Source organism: Melospiza melodia, chromosome Z (assembly GCF_035770615.1).
Source record: "Melospiza melodia melodia isolate bMelMel2 chromosome Z, bMelMel2.pri, whole genome shotgun sequence".
NCBI lineage: Eukaryota > Metazoa > Chordata > Aves > Passeriformes > Passerellidae > Melospiza > Melospiza melodia.
The window spans coordinates 15,735,084-15,749,687 of record NC_086226.1 but is presented as its reverse complement, the minus strand read 5'-3'; positions in this window follow the sequence as shown (position 1 = coordinate 15,749,687).

Genomic DNA, 14,604 nt, shown 5'->3' with positions numbered 1-14,604 from the left:
TAATATTGTTTCATGCAGGCAAATAGTACATAACATTCCGAGGTGTTAGACAGCAGCAGTTGGTTAGGCAGCAGAATTCGCAAGGAACACTATTTTTGATAAGCTCAAAGGGAGCTTACAGCCCATCAACCACGGTGGAAGCCCATAGAGAATTCCTGGGATGTAGAGCAGCCAGAGTTGGAGGGTAAGGGACCACTAAAATCAAACACTGGAAGGTTTATTAACATTAGCATGACAGTAGATGAAATTTTAAATAGCAAAAAATGTATGCAGCACTGTAATTAAAGCTGGCATCATAATGCTTAATACCTCAAAGGGCCTGAACTAAGGCTACCCTGGCAACTTTGACTTTCCAACACCACATTTCACAAAGTTGATATTTCTTTCTCAGAAACTTCTGGGCTACAAAGTATTCACTTAACAAAGCTTTATGAAAAGCTTTGTTTCTGGTTATGGAAAAGATAATGTTTTGTAAAACCTGGGCTTCAAAGAAAACCTTGAAAAATATTATTTTTTAAAATATTCTAATTGATTTTAGCTGGGGAAAATAAAAAAATAAAAGACATCAAAAACTGACATGACTCAGCAAAGTTTAAAGTTCAATGAAGTCTCCCTGTTCCTAAAGATGAGCAAAGTGCTTTTGTTACAGTGACCATGGAAAGGTACAATAATTAGATCTCACTTTTGAAAGTCATAAAATAACCACAAAACCTTCTTACAAGAAAACATCTTAACTCTCAGTCCTTAAGTTGAAAACCTAACCACTGCTAATCATTGCTACTTGAAACCACAGCATTTTCAGTACAAAAACATCTCCTGTGATCTCTTGCCTTGTCTTGCAAACTTCTGCTGAGCTGATGAATGAAGCCATTATCACTCAACAGCAGCAGAAGTTCCTCACAGAGCTTTTCTCCTTTCTGAAAAGGTGAGCGTGCACAAGGCTCAGCAAAAACAATCTCAATCTGCTAATCTAAAGACGTGCAATTCTTTGTGACACACCATCTAAACATATATTCATGGGCCACATCTCCAGCTCTTCTTTCACCATCAACTGGAACTGAAAAAGGGTGAAAATTAGGAAGTGCTCATGTGACCTTAGAAAAAGCAGATGAAAAAGATCTGTGTAATGCTGGACCTCCTGAGCAAAGGGACATTGATGAAGATGGTGCACAGATAATTTTCAGAAAAATCAAAATTGCTATTAGCAAATGCTAAGATTCTTCAGTAGGTGATAAACACTAACAGAAGGGTCCGGTTAATTCTCTAATCAGTAAGAAATTGTATCAGACATGAAATGATGTGTGGATTAATGGTCTTGTGATCCCTAAAGTTACAACATGCTGTAAGACTTTATCTAAAATTGTACTTTCAGTAATGCAAGTGGTACTATATAGAGAAAATCATTAATATAAGCTTTAAAAAAAATGGGAAAGAAAAAGTCATTGTTTGACATGCAGTCATGTACAGTGACTCGGTGACAACAGACTGTTTACTAACAGGCTGTTGTGCGAAAGAAACTGATTCATTATCTGGTGTGCAACAAGCCAATAATTACACACTCTAGAGGGGCATTGATTGTTTACTTCAAGGTTGCACAAGCCTGGATGCCTGGTGGCATTCCGCAAATCAAGCATTTCACCTATTAAAGCTGTCTAGTATTGATACATTTTTAGTAAACAAAGGAATTAGTGTTCATTTGCCACAATGCCACAATACATATTTGTTACATAGCTCTTATTAATTAATGTACTATCTTCTACTGGGTAATGATTCTCTTGCTTCTCATGCTAATTAGTCTGTCTGCTCATTCTTTCTCTTCTCTTGAGTCAGTGGGCTTCTTGGGTTTGTGGTCTGAGCTGGTGGTCTCAGGTTCCCCTGCAGGAATTACCTTTTACCCAGTCAGAGCTAATTTCAGCACAGTTGCTGAGCTGGCTTTATTAGTTTCTCCCTTATCTTGGGAGTTCTACCAGATGTCACATAAATTCTGCATTCTTTGTGTCCAATATCAGCGAACATCGTTTCTTCCCAAGCCTTGTTAAACCTCCCCCTAGATCTGAGATCATTGAAGCATGTCATGCCCTAAACTTAAACAAGGATTTATTTTTCTGGTACATGGGCATCATTTAGAGTTTGCTTGTTAGCTGCTATCTGTTTCACAGATTAAATCTCCCTTCTTGTTGATTAGGCTTGAAAGCATACAAAGATCAAACATCAAAGAACATCCTTTCTTAAGAAAACTTTTACATTTGCCACATGTTGCAATAAGACAGTACATCAAAGATTAATCTAAACCTTTGCAGCTGTTTTGTTGTTATCATTTCACCCTTTAGGGACTCAGTTAAATGTGCACTTTTATAATTCTGTGTTTTCTAGAAAAATTGTCCTCAGGATTATTTCTACCACCAGTTCCTCTGAGCTGCCAGGTAGCTCCTTCAATTGACAGGGTGTGACCCCAGCCTCACTTGGACCTTTTGTCAGCCCTTAACTACCTTACAACAGGTTGGCTTTCCTTGTGCCCCACCTATGCACCTTGGTACCCTGTTAATGTGATGTAATTTCACACTACCCTGACCACAGGAAAGAAAAGAGAGAAGAATTTTTACATGCCAGAGTTAAAATAAGAAATAATTAATTGTACTACAGTGGGATGGGGATGGGCCTTGATATCCATAGCTAAAGAACACAAAAGGAAGGGATCACAAAAAGCTTTCCCAACAGGTATTTTAGACCCAAGAGAATGAGTCGCTTCTTTCCTCTAAAGTATAAACCATGGTTAAGACACAAGGAGGAGAAATTAATAAAAAAATATAAAATCCACTGCCTACACCATAAGAAATATTTTGAATAATAAATAATAAATTTTGAATAAGAAATTTTTGAATAAGAAATAATAATTTTTATTTGCAATTTTGAGAGGAATAGGAGCATGCAGAATGTCCAGATGCTGGCACCAGGTAAGATGCCACGTAAATGTATACAAATACAGCCCATGGGCTCTCCATTCCTATTTTCTGCAGTTTTGAGCCTGTAAGCAGCCAGCAATCCATTCAAAACCTTTAATAAAAGCCAGGGTTCATGACTGTAACCTCCCTAACGTCACCATTGGTTTGGCACAAGCACTTAAAAGAATGACAAATTTTACAGTTGAAATGCAAAGAGTCCTTGCACAAAGGGGGGATGAGAGCCAAAGGCATAGAAACCCTTCCACCACCCTCCTGCCCAAATCTGGACACAAGACAGCGGCATGCAGACAAGCCAATTCTTTGTCTGCTTTTTTCCTAGAGCACACACTAGCACTGCTACAAGACAGCTGCAAGCTGGAAAGCAAAAATCAGTGCACCCACATTCTTCCACTCAGCCAGAAGTCAAGCTAGAAATGTTCACTCATTCCTGGATATTTAAAGGCAGCACCAAGGCAATTGGAGAAAAGCAAAAATCAGAGGTGGGCTTGAGTATGTGCTAGTTCTCTCTTTATAGAGAGAATGGTAAAATAAATCAGTTCAGCAGTGGATGTGCCAGGCTGAGTTTCAAAGTCATAAGCTATGACATCTTTTTTAGGTGGGGCCTTTAAAATTTTTTCCAATATATCTTCTAATGGCTGCAGGGCTGCTCTAAAGACCAAGTAGAAAGCCTTCCTAATGACATGAATGAAATGTGTGAGTTAAATTGCAGGGTTGTTGTGATTTGTGTGTCACAGGAGGGGTAGAGGGACAGAATCATCATGACCCTGTACTGTGGAGGCATGCATCCTTTGTGGGAGGATGAGAAAAATAGAAAATGGGAAAGCAATGCTCTGGTCACCACATGCTAGTGGGCAAGAATCCTAGGCAGGCCCCAGCCACCGTGTGAAAGAGACAACAGAGCCATGCCCTACCTCACCACAGCCTTTCCATGCTCCTGTTTGCAGCAAAGCTTATGGGAGAGACATCTTAGAAAGTCCCATGATAAAACATCAATGAAAAACTTCTGATATACTTCCAAACAGAGAGGTCACAAGTCACTTGGGCCATTCTCAGAATCTCCACAGAAATACCACTGGTATAATCTTTAAAACTTCTCCTAACTTATCACATTGCTACTGCCTGTGCACTAGACTTATAAAAATCTAGGCCCAGGCTAGAAACCTAAAACAAGATTATTTTCCACTCAGTGTAGCTCAGTCAGTACAATTTGCAAGACCACTGAAGTCTAAACTGAAACAAAGCCAGCTAAGCTGGTTAGACTGTGGGTAAACAAACACGATTAAGATTTTCCTATTGTGCCGTTGAGCAAACACAGAGGAAGAACAGTTCAGAACCTTCCCTCCTGCTCCTACAATACTGTCTTGCTGGTAGTATAAATCAGATCTCCAGAAGGTAGTCACCAAAAGGCTGCTCTGAACTGCTTAACTCACAGCTTAACCACCCATGGGCACCCTCTGCTTGTGTCCTGGCTCACATCAGGGCTTATCCATACCCAATGAAAGGCCTGGACACTCTCTCCTGTCCCTCTGCTACACAGCAAATTCACAGAACCTTCTTTAGTAGTAGAAGCCAATAAAATTGCACACAACACCTAGGTTAATTTTGCTGTGCAGAGGGAAGGGATTAATACCCAATGTTCAGACACAAAACTTTTTAAGTGTCTGTCTGCAGGACATGGTGAGGTATCATGACTGAAATTCATCAATAGTTTCCAGGTGAATTCCTGAGAGAGGCTGAAACAACAAGCAAGACACAAGAAAATCTGTAGGCAGAATTTCCATAGATATTTGTATTTTCCTCTCATTACCAGTTTCATTATTTCATAATATTTTGGAATTTTATCACTAATGACACTTAGACTACATTTGAAATGTTCTGGGATAGACAGCCTGAAGTCTAGAGGGTAAACACGCTCTTTTCTATATTAACAAAAAAACACTGGTATTTTTTCCCAAAGAATAGCAAAGAGAAACAGAGAATGGAAAAATGAAAACTATAATCTCTTCTTGCAAACTATAATCTCTTCATGGTTCAATTGTCCTGATACCCTGAAACCATTTTCTATGCTCTCTTACCTGTGCATCCTTGGTACTTTCCTTGGGAAGAAATATTCATCTTGATTATCTATTTGCCATCAAACCAGCTTCCCCAAAAGAGAAAAACTAGTATTTGGTATCATCCACAGGTATTTCTACAAGATTCGGGTTAGGCTTAGTAACTACTACAGTTTTCCATCTTTGGCCTCATTCTGTTGTCCTAATTGCAGCTATTCAATGTTCATATTGTTTACATTTTGTTTCATTACAAACAGTTAGAGTTTCATAATCAAAGGACCTGAGTAAAATATGTTATAATATATTAGGGCTAATTGTGCTCCTCTGTTGGCTGTCACCTTTTATAACTATTCCTTATTCTCAGCCACATAATTTTAACTACTTTGAGGTCATAATTTTGAGACTGATGACAATCAGTTATGTTTCTTTTGGTTCCTTGAGTAACTCAGCCAATTCCCTAAGCACACCAATTTCCTCACCCCTGGCTTTGATCCTATTAAGAACTGGCTTCAATTCCACTTTTCTCAATATGGCTCCAATATTGCTGAGCATGCAGGTCAACTAACTTGGCTATGCATGTTATACCTCCAGCGATGTGGAATGCCAGGTTGAATCCCATGCCTTGGCATTGTTCCAGTTTGTCCTTGACAAACAGTCCTGTGGAAGAAACAGAAACACTCCTGTGACCTGTTAGCTGGAATTTAGGCGAGTAGAGATGTTTAATTAGTGCATTCACTGACAGATTCCCAGTCTGCCTTCATGCATTGCACTGCCTCTGTAGCACACAGATGCCTGGTTCCCTGTATGATGTTCCTTCTCCCCATGATCTCATCCTACACACCCACTCTCAACTCTCTTTTTTGTCAAAGATTGCATTTTTTCATTGACATTAGAAAAGCATTTTTGATCCCAAATGGTTTCTTAATTTTCAGAGGATACGGGAAGTTTGAGATTGCCAAGTGAATCAAAACAGATTACAAGATGCCAGAGCTACAGTTAAGTCTGCAAACAGGTAGCTCTGTCTTTGCCAGAGAAAAAAAAAAGTATAATAATAGCAAGTCTGCTATACTGTACTGAAAAATCACTCCTGTTCCACCAAAATATTTCTGGTATTAGTAAAATAAATCTGCTTTCTTCTTTCTTCTACAGATGAACAAAGCCACAGGTACAAAAACACAGTTTTGGCATTAAAAGGTGTGTGCACCAGAAGAGTCTGTAGCACAGACTCAGTCAGAGATAACATCAAGATGTATCTGTTGAATAAACTTGCATCACAATTATCTAATTCCTAATTTGGCTAAGAGGCATTTAAAAAATGAGGTTTCAAAATTAGCAGTTGTACCTACAAAACATAATTAACAGAATGTCTATTTAAATACCCACTGGCTGTGTGCATGACTTTCTGTGCACTGGGAGAGGGAAATTTCCCAAATATAAAGCTACCAGTTCAAACAAACAAACAAACAAACAAACAAACAAACACTCTGCCAAAGATTACACAAATATAAATTCAGATTATTAGTTTTTTGCCAGTGAAATCAGACTTCATTAAGCTCTGCCATACTCCATATCTTAGTTTTGTGTTTTATGAGCCGCAGTAATCATTTTTTGTCAAAACACAGCTCATAGGTATATTGCTTCTGCCTTGCAAAAGCTAGCTCCTTTGAACAAAGGAAATAAATGTTTTCAATATTAAACTACACTCTTAGGTGTAATTATGCTCTGTTGTGCTTTTCAAATGTTGAAGTCATAAATCAAGTGAAGTTGAATAATAGGGGTGAGATAAACCCCCACTTGGGTTACCATTTTTGGTGCAACCAAAGTTTGGGGTAACCAAAGCAATACAATATTATTGTACTCCTTATCTACCTGTGCTCAAAATTGTTACTGTCTCCTCAAAACCCTGCAGCCCGAAATTAAACCACCAGGCAGCAGAGGGGTGTGCTGGTCCCTTACACAAGTCAGAGCCGCCCAAGCTGAGTTCTCCTGTTTGTTGGCTTCACTCTTAGGCTCTCGCTTGCCTCTCTCGCTTCTTGCCTCTTGGCTCTACTGGCAGCAGCAGCAACCCAAGAAGATGCATTTCACAATCAAAAACTGTTTCAGAGTGAATTTGCAGCAGTAAGGGCCAGAGGGTCCCATTTTCAGTGCTTGTTTTTGCCCCCGCCCCACCCCCCTGTGAGCAGCAGCATTGATAGCTATGGAGCACAGGAGCAGGAGGCGAGACACAGCTTGACTTGCCCAAGCCAGCTGCTCACTCTCTCACTCTTTGCTTTTCCCTCCAATCATAAAACTGATGCTGCTGAACTTGGAATCCACTTTTACAAGTTTTAAAATATTTTAACAAGGAATATCCGAGCTAATTGAATTTGCAATAATGGTGAGGTTTGCATGAATGCAAAAATTATCTACTATTACTGATGAAAATCTCATTTTATTACTGACTGGTGGTTATACTGTGGGAATAATTTATTGATTTGCTTCTGAAACTCCTGATATGCCTGTAGCAGAGTGAGGCCTGTGGATATTTCACCAGCAGCTCCAATTTTCTTGGTAGATAACTCAGAGAGAAATGCTAGCTGTTTAGTACAAGTCAACTGTGGAAAAATACAGTCAAAGAACATTTTAAGAACCCCAGCTGAAGCAAAAGTGGCTATCCTGGGACCAGTGAAAGGCACTGCTGCTATGTTTATTGATACAATTAACATCTGACTTCTGAGACAATCCAATGAGCCACAAATACAACTTGTGCAAAAAAACCTGCTCCTTCAGTAAATTGCAAATCCTGTGAGACCATCATTCCATCAGCCACAGCTCCTCTGTTAAACAACCTACCAGGCAAACAGCTGCAAGAAACCTGAAAGGTGTGTTATGATGCTACATATTAATTTAACAGGTTGCTTAATAATCTGTAAATAAACAAAGATATCAAGCTAATTAGCATTCAGGGAAAAGGTATGCTGAAATTTTGAGACTGGTTAAAATTTCCTCAGACAAAGAAAAATCCAGGTTCAGGGTTTGTTTTACAATATCTATAATTGTTTATTAAAAACAAAACCAGTGTTCCCACTGTGATATGAAAGGTTCCCAAAACTTCCATATCTGTTCCCAGGGTGCCATCTTTTCCCAGAGAGGGTGTTTTGCTTGTTATGGGAAGACTGTCTGAGAACCTTATTGTTTATAAAGTGATGCATGAGAGTGTCTAATTGTTTATAGAAATCAGGCTGGGAACTGCTTTTGGAACTGCTTCGCAACTACCTTTTACTGTTCTCTCAACTGTGTGCCTTCATGGCCTTTTTCTTTAAGCCATGCTTGAACTAAACTCTCCACATATTTCGGCGCTGGGAGTAGAGGATTTTTCCCACCACATGCTCATCCACACCACGGAGGTTTTGCCTTTTAGCTTTTCAGCCCCTCCCAAAATTCTGTCCATTGACTCCTTCCTCACTGTCCAGCGGTGGAGTTCACTTCCTTAAAACTTGATTGGAGGTCAGGCGCTGCCATAGTAATAAGCAGACCCTCCCAAATGTCCCAAACCCAGACCACCCCCTGACAACAACGTAAAGGGGGTAAAACATAAGTCTAGAAAACTTCTCTGAACACATATACATGATATTTGTGTTTTAATTGTGAAAGTCAGCCATCACATTACTCATCTATCACAGTCTGACTCATGGGAAAGAAGGGACAAGACCAAGCTAATGAGGTGATAGTCAATTACTTCTTAAAACCTGACCACTTAAAAAAGGTATCTGCTGGCCACTGCATTTCTTTTCAGGAAAAAAAAATAATTAGTTTCTCTTACATGTGAATCTTTAGAACACACTTTAAAAAGGCTTTCTTCAACATGTACAAAAGAACCTTGCACAGCTTCTTTCTGATGGGGTTTTGATGATAGAGAAAATATCTTTTGCAAATGTCCTGGAAATACCACTACTGTGACCATGAGGACACAGAATTGGATGGACAATTCTGGATTTAAATTCTACTGAACTGAGAATCCAAAGCTCCAAGAATTCAGTCCAATATGAACACCTTTTGTAACTCCCCAATGACTACCTAACTTTAAAATCTGCCTTAGTCATAAACTGTGAGATTTAAGAAAAAAACGGGATATTGAAACCTGAGGATAATAGAAAGGTTATCAATGGAAACCCATCAGAAAGAATAATGCTAAAAATTAAAAAGTGTTTAAAACAAATAAATAAAGCCCAGATACTGAAAATCTAACAGGATGAAAAGACATATATGATATGCAGCATGCTTAGGCATACTGGAGAAAGAAGCAAGAAAGAATTAATACTTCCTTAGAATTTCTATGCCACACAGAAATATATTTTCCCAGATTAAGAAATGTTAATAACATTATTTTATTATACTGTACTGCCTTGTGTTGGACTGTATTGTGCTGTATCATATGGTATTGTGTTGTATCATATTGTACAGTACTGTATTTTTTGAATGCATTTTTTATTAAAGGACTATTATAGGGATTTTCAGACCTATGGTGACTCAGTTTGCAAGGCCACTGGTGAGCCTCAATAAATGAAGCCAAAGTGTCTAGGAAGGTATCCCCTGGAGTTGCTCATGATAGACCTGGAAATCTCCTTAATACTGTCACATTGAGGACCCACTCTCAGTGGAGATTCTCCCTGCCTCTGCAGCCTTCAACCTCCAGATCATGAAGGAAACAAACTAAACTGGCCTATCCCACCTATCAGCACAGTAGAAAAAGTAATCGGGTGCCATGGGGAGACATTCACATCAGTAAATTTGCTTCTCAGGCTGTATGTCTAGAAACAGGTTTAACTGAGTCTGTGAACTAGCTTGGCAGGCTGGGCTAATATTTAACAACGAGAGTACTGTGAGCACTGATGTAGTCTCCAAAGGATTAAACAAATGGCAGGGCACCAAGGATCCTTTGATTCTTCCACTGTCACCACACATGCTCTTGTCCTAGTCTATTAGATAAATATGTTTGAAAGTTTGTACATAAATCCACACTTAGGTATTGATCTGATTTCTAGAAAGGTTCAGCGTAATTCCCACTTTCATCCCAGTACAGCAGGCCCTCTTCATCCCAGGAGAGAAATGCGCCTTCTGCTAAGAGTGGGAGCTTTATAAAAGAAGCAGTAAATGTAATGAGATCAGCAAGAAAAATGCTACCTGTTTTATGCATCAATATAATAAATCAATGTTACAATCATTGGATTTTTTTCATTTTAATTCAGGTTAAAATAGCATGCAACATTATCCAAAATGGCAAGATACTCTGGCAAGTGCACCTGTATAGACAGTTCTACCTGCTGCCATCTGCATTCCTTTCTGTATCACCATTATTCTATATTCTAGGTAAACACTACCCTTATTCTTTTATAAATTAATTCTCCCTCCCTCTCTCTCTCTCTCTCTTTTTTTTAAATTTTTTTTTATTAACACTATCAAAGGGACAAGCAGAAGCTAGAAAATGTAGAAACTGGTGCCATCAGGTATCTGAAAATGGGTCAGGAATGCACAGACAATCTTCAAGGGCTGAGAAATGAATAAACAGGTAACATAAAAGCTTGTGGTGACTTTGGAGGGCCATGAAGTAAATGCTTTCTCAGAATTGGTAATTCTGCATATTCTTTATGTTTCAAACTTCATTCTTAGCAGTTGGCAGCATGTTTTTTTCCAAACATATCTTACTTCTGGATATGAAACATGAATACTACTATCTTAATCAAAATTACCTGTATTTGTTCACAAGGCTTTTAAAATACAGTGTTACAGAGAATTTAAAGACTTGCCAAAACAAGAACATGGACAGTTCTGAAAAGAGTCTGATGCAAATGGCTAACGAGAGAAAGTTCTTCATTAACGTTTTCACATTCACAAATTGAGGAAACATCATCTAAGGCTGCCACAGCAAGAATACAGGGTTGGCATGCAATTAATCCCTTTGCAGAAGCCACTACATGAAACAAGTCATTATGGAAATCAGACCAATGTGCATCTTGGTTTTCTTGAGTTGCTACATACTTCTCAAAAGTCACTTAAATCAAGATGTTCAAAAGATTTAAAGAATTTTAGGTAAATGCATCTCTAGGTGTTGCAACTTGGACACCTTGAAGGACACATTAGGCTTCTGTTCAGGGTGGAGCTTACAGGAACTTTGCCAAAGCATGTTCCTTAAAGACTGTCTCAGACTGTCTATGCGTCAGACAGCTGGCTTCTCTAGGGATGCATTGTTAACCTCTGTGTGAGTTACAGCAGAATTATGACGGGATATAATGGAGATATTTGAGATTTCTGGTGTGCTTGCAAATCTAGTGATATGTAGAAATTTGGTGTTATCAGTCAATGAAATTCTGCTAATGAGTACCTATGAATACAGAGCAGTGTCTTTACGTCACCTTAAATTGCAGTAACTGCCACGATGCCTATTCATGGACATTCATGCGCTACAGCACACTGAAATACCATAACTCCATATTCCACAGGCCACTGAACATCTAAAAAATCCAGAAAATAAGCAGGATCTCAGAAGCATGTTAGAATTTTAGCTAGATGGGAGGCTTGGATGCTTCACCAAGCAACTTGTGCAGTCTCAAGTGATATGCTTTACATAATATAGATAAAATTTTCAGTCAATCCTTACTGCCCCGGAAGAACATTTTAACATAAACCCCACTAAATTTGCAGAAAGAAGTTATTTGTGTACTGATCCATTTTTATCCAGTTTTGCAGGCATGCAGGTATTTGTGGACACCTTTAAGAACTGCACCAAAGACCAAACAAATTGCTTTTAAGCTTCCAGTACTCAGAGGTAGTCTCTCCTCAGTGCAAAGATGTTAAAAAGACGAAGGGTATATCAGAATGGAACATCTGCCCTTCTATTTAAATGTATGTCCATCTAAAGCATCTGAATATATTTATTGTAGTGTGTTTATTTTCCTTTGAAATCAAACTGTATTTAATAGTCTTCTTTTAAGTCATGATTATTATTTCCTATAGTCACAAATCGCATGGACTGTTAGGTATCCACATGTAGCCATGAAATCCAAATAAAACTATAAATAACATATAATACACAATTTAAGTAATGCTATAAAAAATACAATAATATAAATAAATATTAGAACCAGGGGCTATCAATCAGTTTTCCTACAAAAGGCATCTTTCAGTGAAAAGTGAACATAAACCCTAATGCTCAGTTAAGGTCTGTTAAAAAATTAAACAGGAAGCAAATTTTCAAAGACCACTAACTCTGAGTAATGCCTCATATTAGCTCTAGTCATATGAAGTTGGCAGTATGCTGTCTTTTCCTGTTCTGAGGAACATTTTTGTCCTCATATGCAAGTTTCAGTTATGCCCTTAAAATTCCATCCTTTAAAATGTTCCATACTTGTCATAAAATAATTTTGGCTTCTTTACACCCAATACCCTAAACCTAAATGTAAACCAGGTTTGTAAACCCATTCATTACAATGTTGCTACCACTTCATGAGTCTTCATATTGCACCAGATGTAAAGTTTATTCCTTTCTATGTCCTTGATCCAGTCTTAGCTTCAAGGCATAAGAATTCCTTGGGCTCTTCTCTACGAAGGATCTAAGCAGCTTAAAAAGGTAAATTTCTTTTATGGTTCCACCAATTCATTCTCTGAATTTCATTCCCTGAAATTCTCACCAATTTTCATTCTCTGAGGAAATTTACTGTAGGTTGGTTTTGACACAATACTCTAATATTTATGGTGTTCCCAAAGAACACTATATGAAAGTATTGGGGTACAGGGAAGGGAGAGAAGACATTTTTCTGAGGAAGCTGAAAACAAAAATAACATTGTCCTGAAAACTCCTATGAGGAGAGAGTTAAGCTTGTGCTGGTCTTGGGGAGTAGTGGAGGGGGGGCTGTGGGTGTTCTTCCTTAGACCTAATGAGGGCATTCATAGACCACTATTGTAATATCCTGCCAAATATTTGCATATTTGTGGTAAGCAAATTATAATCCACAGATCCAAATTTGCTCAAAAGCATTGAAAAGATAGAAAGGTGACCTGCTCCAAGTGAAGTTGTAGGAATGCTTTTATGTCACACAGAAATCCAAGTGATTGCTGTGCACTGACAAGTTTATATTTTGTATTACGTACATCCTTGTGTCTGTTTAAAAACCCAGTTTACAATTACATCAGGCATGAGGAAAGGTACTAAGAAAGGCACACTCTGTCCAGGGGTAGAGCTGGGTAGCTTAACAGGCTCTGTACAGCTACACAGACAAAAGAATGTTGTCACCACCATGAGCATTATGTGAACAAGGACACTGCTCACCTGCATTGAAAAAACAGGTGCTGCAGATTCACCTGCTTCCATGTTGCAGTTTCTCTGCTACCTCACACCTCCGACCTCTCTACCGAGCAGCACTGCAGCTACAACATCCTTCTCCAAATGCTCATCTCTTTTGTGAAAAATTAAAACACATTTGTTGATTCTCCAGGAATAAGAACTGGTCACTTTTCAGATTCCCTGTATCAGGACCACAACACAACCACGGTTTGGTCTTTGCTTAGAAGATGCTCAAAAATACAGAGAAATCCAACAAGGCAAATTAGGGCAACAATTAGGTTTTAATTGTTAGATACATAAAATAAAGTACTAGACTGGGCAGAAATTTCCTGCAGTCTGAATGACCCTATCTGACTCCTATTCAAATGTAGGAAGGAAACAAAAAAAAAAAAAAAAAAGAAATCAGGATTATTTTTTCTCAGGAAAATAATTGAGAGGAAGATACATGGCCAAGTAAAGCAAATAATCTATCCTCTTATTGCATAAAAAAAAAAAAAAAACCAAAACCACAACAACAACAAAAGAAACCTAGCATAATTTAGATCAGTGGTCTCCACTGATAAATTTGTCAGGGCACAGCAATTACTTAGATTTCTGTGTGACATAAAAAGATTCCTACAACTTCACTTTTTTTTGTGCATCCCCATTAGTAAAGCATTTTTGAGCACACACGTCTAGCATACAAATATTTATTTTATCAGTTGTATACATACATTACTGAAGTTCTAGTATTTCCTTCTGGCACCCCATTAGATCATCTCATGTGGGCCCACTTTAGACACCACTGATTTAGACCATCTAAGTATCTTATAAAACTGCAGTGCTTTGGAACACAGAAACATTCAAACATGTGGGTTTCTTCCTTAAAGTGTTGCAGAAAAGAGCTGGATGGAGAAATCTCTATTAGCTATAGTCAGATAGTGTTTTCCAGTCACAAGTAAAGACTATCAAACCACGGATTATATTCTGTGCATTGATTCCAGTTTTAAAATAATTCAGTCATTAGAGAAATTAAACTAGTAGCCGGCGCCACTGGGTAATCAATTGATGAAGAACTATTTAAAGCACCATCAGAAAGCAAGGTACAAAAAGTATGACATATTAAAAAGAGGTCTTGAGAGTGGAAAATGAGAGCTACGAGAGCAGAGTGTGAGCGTTTGCACAAAGAAAATACTATGCAGAACAGTCCGTGAACTGATACAACTTTTGGGAGCACGGCAAACTCTGAAGATTAAAATGAGTCTGGACAGTGGTGTGTCATTGGCAC